This window comes from Miniopterus schreibersii (assembly GCF_964146895.1).
Source record: "Miniopterus schreibersii genome assembly, chromosome: X".
Classification (NCBI taxonomy): Eukaryota; Metazoa; Chordata; class Mammalia; order Chiroptera; family Miniopteridae; genus Miniopterus; species Miniopterus schreibersii.
This window is the reverse complement of record NC_138104.1, coordinates 43,777,213-43,793,952: the sequence shown is the minus strand read 5'-3', so window position 1 is coordinate 43,793,952 and position 16,740 is coordinate 43,777,213. Positions and strand designations below refer to the sequence as shown.

Here is a 16,740-nt window from a genome sequence, read left to right as displayed (position 1 = left end):
TGCTGGGATTTTTTTGTGTACTGCTTCCACTTCATCGGTAGTTATTGGCCTATTCAGGTTTTCTGAGTCTTTATGATTGAATTTTGGAATGTGTATTTTTCTAAGAATTTGTCCATTTCGTCCAGGTTTCCAGCTTGTTAACACAGTTTTCATATTATTTTCTTACACTTCTTTGTGTTTCTGTTGGGTCAGTTTTTACTTCCCCCTTTTCATTTCTGATTTTGTATCTTTGTGTCCTCTCTCTTTGTTTCTTGATGAGTCTGGCTACAGGTTCATCAATATTGTTTATCTTTTCAAATAACCAGCTCTTGGTTTCATTGATTTTTTTTTGGTATTTTTTTTTAGTCTCTATGTTGTCAGGAACCAGCCTGAAAGACGAACAAACCTGAGTTTGAGCGGTGGGAATTAAAGAGACAGACAAAGTTACGGGATCAGGAGGGCTGCACTGCAATGAGGTGCAGCACCAAATGGCTTCAAAGCCTTTATTATATAGTGAGTAACAAACAATTAATAATGAGGTGAGGGTGATACAAAGTAGTTCCTTCAAGGCTGCATGAACGCTCTTTCAGAGTAAACACCCTGCCTCCTGCGTGAGCTCAGACCTTAGTAATTATCCTTATCTCGGCTTCTAATGGGAACTTTTGGGGAGGATTGAATCCTTGGCTTCAGAGCCTCAGGCTACGTGGACCATGCCCAGACACGTAGAGGGCTCTCAATATCAAGGGTAATTGTGGGGAGGGTCGCGTCCCTGACTCCAGACCCTCAGGTGGCGTGGACCATGTCCAGACACGTCACTGGCTCCCAACACTATGTAATTTATATCTTCTATGATCTTTATTATGTCCTTACTTTTACTTAGTCTGGGAATTTCTTATTGTTCTCTTTCTAAGTCTTTAAGTTGTAAGGTTAGGTATTGTATTAGATTTTCTTGTTTTTTGAGGTAGGCCTGTAGTGCTATGAACTTCCCTCTGTGTTCGTGTCCCATAGATTTTGGGTTGTTGTGTGTGCATTTTCATTTGTTTCCAGGACAATTTTTGATTTCTTCCTTGACCTCTTAACCTATGCATTGTTTAATAACATGTCATTTAGCCTCCATGTATTTGAATATTTTTTAGTGTTTTTATTGTATTTAACTTCTAATTTCATGCCATTCTGATCAGAGATGTTTGATATGATATCAGTCTTCTTGAACTTGTAGAGACTTGTTTTTTCTGCTAACATGTGGTCTGTCTTAGACAGTGTCTCCTGTGGTCTTTAGAAGAATGTATATTCTGCAGCTTTGGGGTGGAATGTTCTGTAAATGTCAATTAAATCGACCTGCTCTAGTGTGTCATTTAGGGTCACTGTTTCCTTCTTGATTTTTTTGTCTGGAAAACTTATCTAGTGAACTCAGATTGGTGTTAAAGTCCCCTACTATGACTATATTGCTGATGAGATCTCTATTAAAGTTCTCCATAAGTTATTTATTTATTTATATATATATTTGGGTACACCTATATTGAGTGCATATATGTTCATCAGCATTTTATCCTTTTGTTGGATCAATCCCTTTAGTATTCTGTAGTGCCGTTTCTTGTCTCTCATTATGGTCTTCATTTTGAAGTCTATTTTGTCTGATATGAATATTGCTATCTCAGGTTTATTTTCATTTCTATTTGCTTGGACAATTTTTTTCCATCCCTTCACTCTCATCCTATGTGACTCTTTTGTTCTGAGGTGGGTGTCTTGTAGACAGCATATATATGGGTCATGTTTTCTTATCTACTCATGTGTATCCTGAATCTTTTTGTTGTTGTTGTTCAAAATATTACAAATGTCCCCCTTTTTCCCCATTGACCCCTTCCACCCACTGCTCTCCCCAAGCCTTCACCAGACTATTGTCTGTGTCCGAGGGTTATGCATATATGCATATAAATTCTTTGGTTAATCTTTCCGCCCCATCCACCACCCCGACCTTCCCTCTAATATTTGTCAGTCTGATCTGTGCTTTCATGTCACTGAATCTATTTTGTTCATCAGTTTATTAAGTTCTTTAGATTACACATATAACTGAAATCATGTGGTGTTTGTCTTCCTATGTCTGGCTAGTTTCAGTTAGCATAATATTCCCCAGTTCTATCCATACTGTCCCAAAGGGTACGAGATCCTTCTTATTTATACCTGCATAGTATTCCATGGTGTAAATGTCCCACAGCTTTTTTATCCACTCATCTACTGATGGACACATGGACTCTTCCAGATTTTAGCTATTGTAAACTACTCTGCTTTAAACATAGGGGTGCATTTATTCTTTCTGATTAGTGTTTCAGGATTCTTAGGATATATTCCTAGAACTGGGATCACTGGGTCAAAAGGCAGTTCCGTTTTTAATATTTTCAGGAACCTCCATATTGTTTTCTATAGTGGCTGCACCAGTCTGCATTCCCACCAGCAGTGTACCAGGGTGCCCCTTTATTCACATCCTCACCAGCACATATTATTTGTTGATTTCTTGATGATAGCCATTCTGACAGGTGTGAAGTGGAACCTCATTATGGTTTTAATTTGCATCTCTAATGATTAGTGATTTTGAGCATTTTTTCATATGTTCCTTGGCCATCTGTATGTTCTCTTTGTAGAGGTGTCTATTGAGGTCCTTTTCCCATTTTTTAATTGGATTGTCTTCCTCTTGTTGAGTTGTATGTGTTCTGTGTATACTTTGGAAAATAGCCCATTATCAGATGCACCCTTTGCATATATATTCTCCCATACTGTGGGGTTTTTTTGTATTTTGAGGCTGCTTTCTTTTCTGTGCAGAAGCTTTTTAGTTTGATGTAGTCCCAGTTGTTTATATTTTCTTTTGTTTCTATTGCCCTAGGAGGCATATTGGTGGGAATTCCAATATGTTTGATGTCTGTGACTTTACTGCCTATGTTTTCTTCCAGGATTTTTTTTTTTTTTTTAGGTTTCATCCACTTTATTTTTTTTAAGTTTTATTATTGTTTAAAATATTACAGATGTCCCTTTTTCTCCCCAATGACCCGTTCCACCCCGTTCCTTCCCCCTCCCCAGTCCCTCTCCCCACCATTGTCCATGTCCTTGGGTTGTGTATATATGCACATAAATTCTTTGGTTACTCTCTCCCCCTCCCCCCACTGGCCCTCCTCCATCCCTCTGACATTCATCAGTCTCATCTATGCGTCCATGTCATTGAATCTATTCTGTTCATCAGTTTATCAAGTTCTTTAGATTCCATGTATAAGCGAAATCATGTGATGTTTGTCTTTTGCTGCCTGGCTTATTTCACTTAGCATAATATTCTCCAGGTCCATCCATACTGTCCCAAAGGGTACGAGATTCTTCTTCTTTACAGCTGCGTAGTATTCCATGGTGTAAATGTCCCACAGCTTTTTTATCCACTCATCTACTGATGGGCACTTGGGCTGTTTCCAGGATTTTTATGGTTTCACAAGTTACATTTAAATCTTTTATCCATTTTGAATTTATTCTTGTGTATGGAGTAATCTGGTGATCTAGTTTCATTTTTTTGCATATACCTGTCCAATTTTCCCAACTTCATTTATTGAAGAGATTGTCTTTACTCCATTTTATGCTCTTGCCTCCTTTGTCAAATATTAACTGACCATAATATCTTGGGTCTATTTCTGGGGTCTATGTTCTATTCCATTGATCTCTATTTCTATGGTTGTAGCAATACCAGGCTGTTTTGAATACAATGGCTTTGTAGTATACTTTGATGTTCAGTAAAGTGATCCTCCCACTCTGTTCTTTCTCAAGATTGATGCATCTATTCAGGGTCTCTTTTGGTTTCATATAAATTTTTGGAATATTTATTCTTTTTTTTAAAAAATATATCTGTATTGATTTCAGAGAGAGGAAGGGAGAGGGAGAGAGAGATAGAAACATCAGTGATGAGTCATTGACTGGTTGCCTCCTGCAAGCACCGACTGGGAATGGAGCCCACAAACCTGGGCATGTGCCCTGACCAGGAATTGAACTGCGATCTCCTGGATTCTAGGTTGATGCTTAACTGCTGAGCCATGCCTGCCTGGGCTGGGCTGGAGTATTTATTCTAACTCTTTGAAATATGCTTTTGTTATTTTAATAGGAATTGCATTGAATGTATAGGTTGTTTTTGGTAGTATGGACATTTTAAAGATATTCTTCAAATCCATGAACATGTTATATTCTTCCATTTTTTTATATCTTCCTCTATCTCTTTATTCAACATCCTATAGTTTTCTGAGTACAGGTCTTTTACATCCTTTGTTAAGTTTATTCCAAGGTATCTTATTTTTTTTACTTGCAATGGTAAATGGTATTATTTTTTTAGTTTCTTTCTGTCACAGTTCATTATTGGTGTGTAAAAATGCAGTCGATTTTAGGATGTTAATTGTGTATCCAGATACCTTGTCAAATTCATTTATCAAATCTAGTACTACTTTAATAGAGTGTTTAGGGTTTTCTATGTACAATATTGTCATCTGCAAATAATGACAGTTTTACTTTCTCCTTTCAAATTTGGGTACATTTTTTGTTTTCTTTCTGTATGATGGCTATGGCAACAACTTCCAGTACTTTGTTGAATAAGAGTGATGAAAGCAGACAACCCTGTCTTGTTCGGATTTTTAGGGAAATTGGTTTTAGTTTTTGACCACTGAGTATGATGTTGGCTGTCGGCTTGTCATATATAGTCTTTATTATCGTGAGGCGTGTTCCCTCTATTCCCATTTTGCTGAGATTTTTTTATGAAAAATGGGTACTGGATTTTGTTGAATGCTTTTTCTGCATCTATTGATACAGTCATATAATTTCTGTTCTTTATTTTGTTTATGTGATGTATCACATTTATTGATCTGCAAATATTGGAGCAGCCTTACATCCCCAGCATAAATCCCACTTGGTCATGTTTTATGATCTTTTTGATATATTTCTGGATCTAGCATGACAGTATTTTGTTGAGGATTTTAACATCTATTTTCATCAAGGATATTGGCCTCTAAGTTTCCTTCTTTGTAGTGTCTTTATTTGATTTTGTGATTAGTATGATGCTGGCCTCATAAAAGAGCATGGAAGTTTTCCTTCCTCTTGAATTTTCTGGAAAATTTTGAGAATACATGTTAATTCTGTTTTCAATGTTAGGTAAAACTCACCTGTAAACCCATCTGGCCTAGACTTTTGTTTTCTTGGAGTTTTTCTTTTATTACTCCAGTTTAATTACTTGTTATCAGCCTGTTCAAGTTTTCTGATTCTTCTTGATTCAGATTTGGAAGATTGTATGCTTCTAGGAATTTGTCCATTTCACTCAGGTTGTCTAGTTTGTCTGCATATAGTTTCTCACAGTATTTTTTGTATTCCTTTGTATTTCAGTTGGTCAGTTGTTATTTCATTCATTTCTGATTTTATTTATTTGGGTCCTCTCTGTTTCTTGGTGAGTCTGGCTAAAGGTTCATCAATCTTGTTTATCTTTTCAAAGAACCATCTCTTGGTTTTATTGATCTTTTGTATTGTTTTTTTAGTTTTTATATCTTTAATTTCTGCTCTGATCTTTATTAATTCATTTATTGTACTTCCTCTGGGCTTTTCTTGCTGTTCTCTTTCTAATTCTTTTAATTGTTGTGTTAGATGGTTTATTAGAGGTTTTTCTTGTTTCTTGAGGTATGCCTGCACTGCTATGAGCTATCCTTTGAGGACTGCTTTCACTGTGCCCCATAGATTTGTGGTTGTTGTCTGTTCATGTTCGTTTTTTTCCAGGAAGTTTTTTATTTCATCCTTGATGTTATTGGTAACCCATTCATTTTTTAATAGCATGCTATTTAGCCTTCATGTGTTTGAATATTTTTGAATTTTTGTATAGTGATTGATTTCTAGTTTCATGCCATTGTGATCTGAGAAGATGCTTGATATGAATTCCGTCTTCTTGAATTTGTGCCCTAACATGTGGCCTATTTTTGAGAATGTTCCATGTGCACTTGAGAAGAATGTGTATTCTGCTGCTTTGGGGTGAAATCTTCTGTAAATGCCAATTACATCCATTGGGTCTATTGAGTCATATAAGGTCTGTGTTTCCCTGTTGATTTTTTGTCTTGATGATCTGTCCAGTGATGTCAGAGGGGTGATAAAGTCCCCACTATAATTGTGTTGCTGACAATCTCCCCGTTAAAGTCCACCAAGATATATTTTATATATTTAGGTGTTCCTATATTGGGTGCATATATATTTATAAGGCTTATTTTCTCCTGTTGGATCGATCCCTGTAGTATTATGTGGTGACCTTCTTTGTCCTTGTTACAGTCTTTATTTTGAAGTCTTTTTGTCAAAATAATTATTGCTACTCCAGCATTTTTTTGTTTCCATTTGCATGAAATATTTTTTTTTCCATTCTTTCACTTTCAGCCTATGTGAATGTTTTGCTCTCAGGTGGGTCTTTTGAACACAGCATATTTTGGGTCCTGTTTTCTTATCCATTCAGCTACCTTATGTCTTTTGATTGGAGCATTTAATCTATTTACATTTAAGTTTATTGTTGATATATACTAATTTAATGCCATTTTCCCCTTTATGCCTTTCTCTCAATGTTCCTTCTTTTTCTTAAAGCAGTCCTATTATCATTTCTTGCAGTGCTGGTTTGGTGGTACTGAACTCCTTTAGCCTGCTTTTGTCTGGGAAGCTCTTTATTTTACCTTCAATTTTAAGTGATAGCCTTGCCAGATAATGCAGTCTTGGTTGCAGGTTCTTCCTTTTCCTCACCTTGAGTACTTCATGCCAATCCCTTTTGGCCTGAAGTGTTTCTGTTGAGAAATCTTTTGTCTGCCTTATGGGGGCTCCCTTGTAGGTCACTGTCTCTCTCTCTTTGCTCTTAATATTCTGTCTTTGTCCTTAGCATTTGCCACTTTAATTAAGATATGTCTTGGAGTGTGTCTCTTTGGGTTCCTCTTCTTTGGAAACCTCTGTGCTTCCTGAACTTGTGTGACTTCCTCCTTCATAAGGTTAGGGAAGATTTTTTCGTTATTTCTTCCTCCAGGTTCTCTAACCCTTGCTGACTTTCCTTCTCTTCCTACACCCCTATGATGCAAATGTTGTTTTGTTTAAAGGTTTCCCAAAGTTCCCTTAAATTATCCTCATGGTTTTTAAGTGTTTTTTTCTTTTTGCTGCTCTGATTGAGTGTTGTTTCCTACCGTATCTTCTAAGTCACTTATTCTGTCCTCTGCTTAAGTGAGCCTGCTTTTAATACCTCCAGTATATTCTTTATATGAGATATAGTATTCTTTATTTCAGCCTAGTTCTGATTTATCATATTATATCCTTTTTCATGCTGATGAAGCTTTCACTAAGTTTCTGGACCTTCATGTTAAGTGTCTTGTGGTTCTCATTAATTTCCTTGAGCATCTTTATAACCATTACTCTGAACACTATTTCTGATAACTTGCTTAACTCCCTCTTGTCAAGTTTTTTTTTCTGGCGATTTTTCCTTTTCTTTAGTTTGGGGGTTGTTTCTTTGTCTCCCCATTTTAGGGACTCTTAATGTTTGTATCTGTATATTATATTTGTTGTTTCCCAATCTTGTCGTGTGGGATTTTGTAGTGTATGTCCAGAGAGATATGGAAGTGTGTTTTCCTTATATTTCTGAGTTATTTGCTCTAGGTATATCCCTTTTGTGGGTTCTTTAGGCCCTCCTGTTGTGATTGGGTCTAGATTATTGTTGACCTATTCATGGGAGGACCCTCCTCTTAGGTTGGCTAACTGAGGCTCAGCCACAACCACATTGTGTGAGCTGTTGTACAGGTGCTGACAGGGCAAAACAAAACACGCCCAAACTGCCAGGAAACAAACAGTAACTTACAAAATATTGTGACAACCACAATGAAAATATCTGCTGAGAAAGTAGAATTGGGACAGTGAAGTGAGAGCACAAATCCTATAGCAAAAAAAAAGTGAGAGAAATAAGGTTATTATTTGTAGTAGTAAAAAAGAATAATCCTAATAGTAAAATGAAATAAAATGTAAAAAATAGAGAAGCCACTGGGAGATAAAAGGGGCAGAGAGAAGATTCTGAAAGGAAAGAAGGGCAACCAAAAAATTAAGGGCAGATAATAAGAATAGGAAAATGGTTGAAAAATAAAAAATAAAAATAAAATGAAGAGACAGTCACATATCTATATATAAAAAAAAGACAGTCAGAAAATAAAAGAGGAGAAAAATAAAAAATAAAAAGGAAGTTATAGCAATGGAGGAAGAGAGAGATAGTTAAAGCACGTGAAGGGAAGGAGTCCAATAAGATATATGAGGGAAGGAGTCCAATAAGATATATTGCTTTTCAGTAGAGAAAAGCAATAAACTTATTGGTTATAATAATAATATCCCAGCAATAAAGGAGAGAATATTAGGAAAATTTTGATAATAGAACAAAAAAACAAAACAAAAAAACAAGCAAAGCAAGACAATAAAAATTTCAAAAAAAAATAACTATAAAATGAAAATATTTAAAAAAAATCAAAAATTTAAGAAGAAATTTGTTTCTCTTCTATATTTTGCCAAAAAAAAAAGAAGAAAATAAAAGTGTATCAAGTGAGTTTTGTCTGGGGAGCTTATGTTGTCTGATACTCACTGTTTTGTTTGCTAATTTTGTGTCTTCTGGGAGGTACTTCTGTGTCAGCCAATGTCAGGAGCTGTCTAGTTTTGGCTCTGGTATTCTTAGGTAGTTGGCTGTTCTGAGGCTCTCTGTGGACCACCTCCACTTGTCAGCTATTTTGCCCTCCCCTTGTGGTTGCCTGGTCTTACTCTAGAGTCTTCTGAAGAGTCTTTAGGGTGCATACCAGCTGGTGTAGCTGGGGCTATTGCTCCCCTTACTTAGAGGTTTCTCTGTCAGTCACTCACTGTGGGGAAGTTAGTCTCTGCTTCACAGCCAGCTCCTCAGTCTCTACCCTATCCTCCTGCAGTTTCAGATTGAATTCAGTCTGTTGCCTTTTCTGTATGGGCAGTTTCAGCGGCCTGGACTCAGTGGCTTTGATCAAAAGAGACTTTTGTGACCTCTTTGCCTGCCTACCCCCCAGCAGGGGTTTTAAGCTTTTCCTCCAGTTCCCAAACAGTTGTTCCTGAGAATCTTCTTCTTGTATTGTTGTCCTGTGAGCTGTTCTCCCTTCTCCCTCAGGACTGTGCCCTGTGGAGGATATCTAAGGCTTCAGTGACCTGAACTAGCCCCTTTCCTGTTGGGGGTGGTGCTCTTAGCCTGTGGGAGAGATAGGCGTGCTCTGCCCCTCCTTTCCCATATCTGGTTGACTGATCTCACAGGGCCCTCAGTTCATACTCTCCACAACTTACCACAAATCCCATCCCTCGCTGGTCTCTCTTCTCAATGAAAGCTAGGAAGTTGGATGCCAGTTCAACATTCAAAAAAACACAAAGCAACACACAAGCAGAGATCCCGCCCTGCGAGGCTGTGGGGCATTTGTTCCTTGGAACCAAGCAGGTGTGGTCATAAAGTCAGCCCCAGGCATGTCCCCTGCATACCTGATCTCAGTAAAGCGGGGACAGCTCCTCTTTTGGTATCCTGGCTCCCCTCAGAGCAGGTCAAATATTTCTGATTCCCCCCACCTGCAGCTCTGTGGCTGGAGTCTCGCTCTGCGCTACTGGCAGGTCTGGAGGCTGCAGACCCGATTCGCCCTGCTGGCGGCTCTGGTCCCTGTCTGGTGGCCAGAAGGCTTTCTTCCCTTTCCCCGTGCCACACAGTCTAAATGCTTTTGTGGGTTCTACACAATGCCTTACAGGAAAGCAAAGAGTTCCTTTAGGTCACTGCTAAGTGCAGCCCTCTGACCCCTTTCTACTTGGAAGCCACACACTATAGGACATCCTTTCCTGAGGTCAGTACCCAGGGTGAAAGTGTCCTGTCCCATCTGCAGCCATTAGATGCATAGTTTCACTGGGAAGGCACCGTTTCCTCCTCGCAGGCACACTGTTCCCCTAGCTCCCTCTGCCCACCCTGCATGGGCTCTCCTTCCCTTCTCCTCTGCTCTGTGTTTGAGATCCTAGCTTTTGGATGGCAGTCCACACTCACAGGGGGATGGAGCTCTGCAGCCTTTAACCCTCCATCCTCTCAGCCTAGCACTAGCTTCAGGGCGGACTCCTCTTTTCAACATCCCCCTCTTAATAAACTCTATGGTGTTTCTTCAGTGCTCCTTCTTTGAAATATGTCCACTCAGGTATATTTCTCTTGTTTTTCTAAGCTGGTTATGCAGTATTTTAGTGGTAAATCTGGGCCAAGCCTGGGAGCAAGAACACTCTGCTTCTTGTCGGAGTGTGGCCAAATTCCCTCCTTTCCTGCCTTTTACCCTATGTTTTTGATTGGATCATTTAACCCATTTATATTTAAGGTTATTTCTGATAGGTACTCATCTATTGCCATTTTGATTCTATATGCCTATGTTTCTCTCTCTCTCTCTATTTCTGCTTGTTCTTACAACAGTCCCTTTAACATTTCGTGGGATGCTGGTTTGATGCTGATAAACTCCTTTAGCTGTTTTTTGTGTGTCCAGGAATCTCTTTATTTCACCATGTATTTTGAATGATAGTCTTGCTTGATACAGTAATCTTGGTTTCAGATCCTTGCTTTTCTTTACCTTGAATATTTCATGTCATTTCCTTCTGGCTGTAGAGTTTCTGATGAGAAGTCAGATGACAGCCTTATGGGAACTCCTTTGTTGTTAACAGATTGCTTTTCTCTTGCTGTCTTTGTCTTGAATTCTTGGCATTTTAATTATGATTTGTTTAGGCATGAGCCTCTTTGGATTTCTTGCTCGGGACATTCTGTGCCTCATGAACTTGTGATTCTTTTTCCTTGACCAGGTTAGGGGAGTTTTCTGTCATAATTTCTTCAAACAGATTCTTTATCCCTTGCTTATTCTCTTCCCCTTCTAGTTCTCCTATGATGTGAATATTGTTATATTTTATGCTGTTCCACAGCTCCCTTTAGCTCTCTTCCTGTTTTAAAATTTTTTTTTTTTTAGTTTTGATTTCTCATTGAGTGATTTTTTTCTACCCTGTCTTGTAATTTGCTGATCCAGTCCTCACCTTCCTCTAATCTGCTGTTTATTCCTTCCAATATATTCTTTATTTCTGCTATGTCATTCTTAATTTCCTTCATATTTTTTATAAATTTTCTCATGCTTTTGAGCATCTTTACCATCAGTATTCTGAACTCTATATCTGATAGGTTGCTTATCTTCATTTCATTTAGCTCTTCTTCTGGAGATTTCTCTTGTTTTTTCATTTGGGGCTTGTTTTTTTGTCTCCCTATTTTGGCAGCCTATTTCAGTTTGTTTCAATGTATTAAGTAGATCTGCTAGGAATCTCAGTCTTTTTGGATTTCATCTTGTGCAGGGCAATGTTAGATGCTGTTTGTGACTGGCTTAGTGTTCCCTGTTTGGAGCTTCAACAACCCATAGCTTGTTGTTCCCTCTGCTGGGCCTGGGTGCTTTTGGACAGGACCAGGATGCATACCAAAGTCTGCTTTTCCATGACCTTTGTCCAGAAGCAGATCAGGCAAAGCATCAAAGCACCCAGAGGTCTGCCTCTGTTTGTAGGCTGATTGATCTTAGTCTCTTAATAAGCCTCAGGCTGTAGACCACAGCAAGGTGTAAACTCCACAGGATGGGGCAAGAGTTTTTCCAGTGGGTGAAGCAGTTACTTCCCCTCACCCCCTCCGGCAGAAAAAAGCTGCCTGGGTGGCAAAGTCTTCCTGAGAATGATGTCCTCTGCTCTATGGGGGTATTGACTCAGCACAGGAATCCAGATGACTGCCATCTGAGCTCTATCTTCAGAGCCTGCCCTCCTGGATTCTCTTCACATCATTCTAGTCCACTCTACCCTTCCTCTGCTGGAGCCCAAGGTGAATGGTTGCACACAAAACTTTGTGCATTGGCCCTTCAGGATGGTACCTGCATTTCCAACCATCTCTCCCTGGCAGACAGAAATCCTGCTGCTTTTCACAGCCAGATGTTGTGTGGGCACCTTTCTCAGTTCTACTGTTCTGGGCTGGAAAACCTAGCTTGGGGTGTAAGCCCCAGAGTTCTCAATGGGAATCCCCCACAGCTGAGATTTCTCTCCTGACCTTAAGCTGCTGCCTGTGGGAGCCCAACAAGCCCTTTGGTGCCTTCACACTTCCTACCCTTCTCTTTGGGACATCCACTTTAGGTCCTTTGTTATGAGGGTGCTTTCCATCTAATCTTCAGTTGATTATTCAGGACAGTTTTTCTATATTTTAGTTGTAATTCCAGACTGGTCCTGGGAGAATGTCAGTGTAGCTTCCATTCAATCCACCACCATCTTGGAATCCTTGTGAGTTCAGTTTTCTTTTTTTGGAATTTTATTTTTTAATATCTCTTTATTGATTTCAGAGAGAAGAAGGGAGAGGGAGAGAAAGATAAAAACATCAATGGTGAGAGAGTCATTGATCTTCTCCCTCCTCCACGCCCCCTCCTGAGGATCAAGCCTGCAACTGGGGCATGTGCCGTGACCTTGAATCGAACAGTGATCTCCTGGATCATAAGTTGATGCCCAAACCGCTGAGCTGTGCCAGCCGCACATGAGTTCAGTTTTAATGAATCAATAATACATATTAAACAAAGTGTGTTTAAACAGAAACACATATAAAACAAGGTTATATATTGATCAGTTGATAAAAATGTAACCAGAGGCTTCTAAGAAATTAACCCTCTATTTTCTCTAGGGACAGTGGTTTAATAGTCTGTAAATCCATATTCATGGGTATTTTATGGAATATAAAATATTATGGAATATAAAATATTTCATAAAATATAAAATATTCCATAAAATAATGAAAATCCTGCAAATAATGAAAATCCAGTATATTTTGATTACAGAAGCATTTGGAAGGGTTGAACCTTATTGGGCAGACCTGATCCTCAGCTTCAATCTGATTATTTTTAAATCTCTGTATGATACAATTCTGTTTATAGAAGACATTATTGTTTGGAAGAACCATGTTTTGTGGGTTTTTTTTGTCTTTTTTTACAGTTTACATTCAGTTTTATTTTGCGTTAGATTCAGGCATACAGCATAGTGGTTAGACAATCATATATATCATAAAGTATTTGCCCCTGATATTTCCAGTACCCACCTGGCACCATACATAGTTATTACAATATTATTGACTATACTCTTTATGCTGTATTTTACATCCCTGTGACTATTCTGTAACTACCAGTCTGTACTTCTCAATCCCTTCACTTTTTTTAACCCAGTCTCCCAACCCCTACCCCTCTCTCATCCATCAGTCAATTCTCTATATCTACAAGTCTGAAATCAGATTTTATATAACATTGATTTTAAATCTGATTCATATTTTGAAATGTCAAGTCATTATTTTGAATTTACAAACAATTCTAACTTGAGGTTTTACCTTGTGAAAGGTACGATCATCTCTGCTGAATTTTAACACTACTTAACTATCGGACTTAGGAGCCTATGAGTTTTTTAAATACCTCTGATCTGATACTTTTTAAATATCGGATTTGATTTTCTAAATCAGGGATTGGCAATTTTTTTCTCTAAAGGCCCAGATAATATAAATATATTAGACTTTGCAGGACACAAAAAGTCACACATTCTTCTTTATATATTTATTTTTGTTTTTATAAGTATTTAAATATTTTTTTAAAAATTTATCTCAGATTTCAGGCTAGATCTAGCCCAGAGCTGTAGTTTGCCAATACCTATTCTAAAGTTTTTCAGTGTCGTATAAAATCAGCTGCCTCACTTTTGATAGTGATGGCTTTTTTTTTTTTTAAACATATCTTTATTGATTTCAGAGAAAGGAAGGGAGAGGGAGAGGCCTCTCCTTTATAAGTATAAATAGTGCTTTGATAATGCTTGAATGAGCCAAGTGCCTGTTTTTCTTTTCATAACAATCTTGGCCTTTTTTTTTTTTTTTTTTTAGAGGCACTAAGAATATATTTTATAGTTACAATTCTCACTAGAGCCTGATTAACATGAAATACATGTGAGAAGAAAAATGAGAATAAACACAGCAACCTACCATTTTTATTCAGCAATCAGAAGGAATGGGAGCTATTTTCATATAAAAATTTAATCCTCATGATAATCATAAAAAGAAAGGCATTTCCCCTTATTTCAGATATATAACTTGATACTCTAAGATAGCACTGTCCCATAGAACTTTCTTTAGTGATGGAATTATTGTATATCTGTGCTCTATGATATGCTGTTGAGCACTTGAAATGGGGCTAGTGTGACTGACTAAAGAACTAAGTTTTAAATTTTATTCATTTTCATTAATTTAAATTTAAATAAACACATGCAACTAATAGGTACTATTTTGAGCAACATAACTCTAAGAGATTAAGTAAATTACCCAGATTTAGACAGTATATTTCACAATTGGAAATTAAAACCAGGTTTGTACAACTTCTAAACTCGTTTTTTCCATTGTGCCACACTGCCTCATCAATAAAAGTCAAGGTACCTTGGCCACTGTGAATAATTCTACAGTGAACATAGGAGAACATATATCTTTATGAATATATGTTTTAAGTTTTCAAGTAGATACCCAGAAGAGGGATTGCTGGGTCATATGGTAGCTCTGTTCTTAATATTTTGAAGAGCCTCTGTACTGTTTTCCATAGTGGCTATACCAGTTTACATTCCCACCAAAAGTGAATGAAGGTTCATTTTCACCACAACCTCTCCAACAATTGTTACTACTTGTCTTGTTGATTATTGCCATTCTAACGTATGAGGTGGTATCTCATTGTAGTTTTGATTTGCATTTCCCTAATAGCTAGTGAATTTGAACATCTTTTCTTCTATCTGTTGACCATTGGTTTGTCTTTTTGGGAAAGGTACGTGTTTAGGCCCTCTGCCCATTTTTTAATTGGATTGTTTGTTTGGTGCTAAGTTGTATGAGTTCTTTATATATTTTTCATATTAACCCCTTGTCAGAGCTGTTTTCAAATACCTTCTCCCATTCAGTTGGTTGCCTTTTTGTCTTGTTGTTGGTTTCTTTTGCTGTGCAGAAACTTTTTAGTTTGATATAGTCCCATTCATTTATTTTTGCCTTTACTTCCATTGCTTTTGGGGTCAAATTCATAAAATAATCTCTAAGATCAAGGTCCACAAGTTTAGTACCTATGTTTGCCTCTATGTAATTTATAGTTTCAGGTCTTATATTTAGGTCTTTGATCCTTTCTGAGATAATTTTCTTACATGGAGGCAAACTGTTATCTACTTTCATTCTTTGGCATATGGCTTTCCAATTTTCCCAGCACCATTTATTTATTTTTTTATTGACTTTAGAGAGAGGGAAAGGAGAGAGGGAGAGAGAGAGATGTGAGAAAGAAATACTGACCTGTTGCCTCTTTCATGCACCCATAGTTGGGACCGAACCTGCGACCAGGGCATGTTCCCTGAATATAAATCAAACTGGCGATCTTTTGGTGCATGGGACTATGCTCAACAAACTGAGCCACACTGACTAGGGCCCCAGCACTATTTTTTTTTAAAAATTATCTTTATTGTTGAAAGTATTATAGATGTCCTCTTTTTCCCCCATTAACCCCATCCACTCCACTCCCCCCCCCCCCCCGCCCCAGGCCTTCACCACAGTATTGTCTGTGTCCATGGGTTATGCATATATGCATATAAGTTGTTTATCTCTTCCCCTCTCCTTTCCCTCTGAGATTGGTCAGTCTGTTCCATGCTTCCACATCTCTGAATCTATTTTCATCAGTTTATTTTGTTTATTAGATTCCACATATAATTGAGATCACATGATATTTGTCTTTCTCTGACTGGCTTATTTCACTTTGCGTAATTATCTCCAGGTCCCTCCATGCTGTCTCAGAGGGTAAGAGATCCTTCTTTTTTACAGCTGCATAGTATTCCATTGTGTAAATTTACCACATCTTTTTTATCCACTCATCTCTACTGATGGGCACATGGGCTGTTTCCAGATATTAACTATTGTAAAATGGGCTGCTATGAACATATAGGTGCATATATTTTTTCTGATTGGTGTTTCAGGATTTATAGGGTGTATTTCTAGGAATGGGAGCACTGGATCAAATGGCAGTTTCATTTTTTATTTTTTGAGGAAGCTCTATACTGTTTTCCATAGTGGCTGCATGAGTCTGCATTCCCACCAAAAGTGCATTAGTGTATCCTTTTCTCCACATCCTCGATAGCACTTGTCATTTGTTGACTTGTTGATGGTAGCCATTCTGGCAGGTGTGAGGTGAGACCTAACTGTCAGTTTACATCTCTCTGATGATTAGACCCCAGCACCGTTTATTAAAGAGGCTTTCTTTTCTTCATTGTGTGTTTTTGGCTCCTTTGTCAAAAATTCATTGTCCATATACATATAGGGTTTTTCTCTGCTCTCAATTCTGTTCCATTACTCTCTGTGTCTGTTTTTTGGCAATATCATAAAACTGATTATGTTTTACATAAAACAGAAACTGCCATTTGACCCAGCGATCCCACTTCTAGGAGTATACCCTATGAATCCTAAAACACTTGTTTTGATTATTGTTGCTGTGTAGTATAATTTGAATTCACGTAGTGTGATACCTCCGGATTTGTTCTTTTTTCTCAGCATTGCTTTGGCTATTCAGGGTCTTTTGTGGTTCCATACAAATTTAATGTTTTGTTTTCTTGTTGTTCTATTTCTTTAAAAAATATTATTAGGATTTTAGTGGAAATTACTTT

At 37.8% G+C, this 16,740-nt stretch overlaps 1 protein-coding gene across 1 annotated transcript in view; it reads left to right on the top strand.

Moving 5' to 3' along the window:
- The window catches only part of APOOL (apolipoprotein O like), a 95,392-nt gene that overhangs the window by 37,783 nt on the left and 40,869 nt on the right, over nucleotides 1-16,740 (top strand). The window lies entirely within an intron of this gene.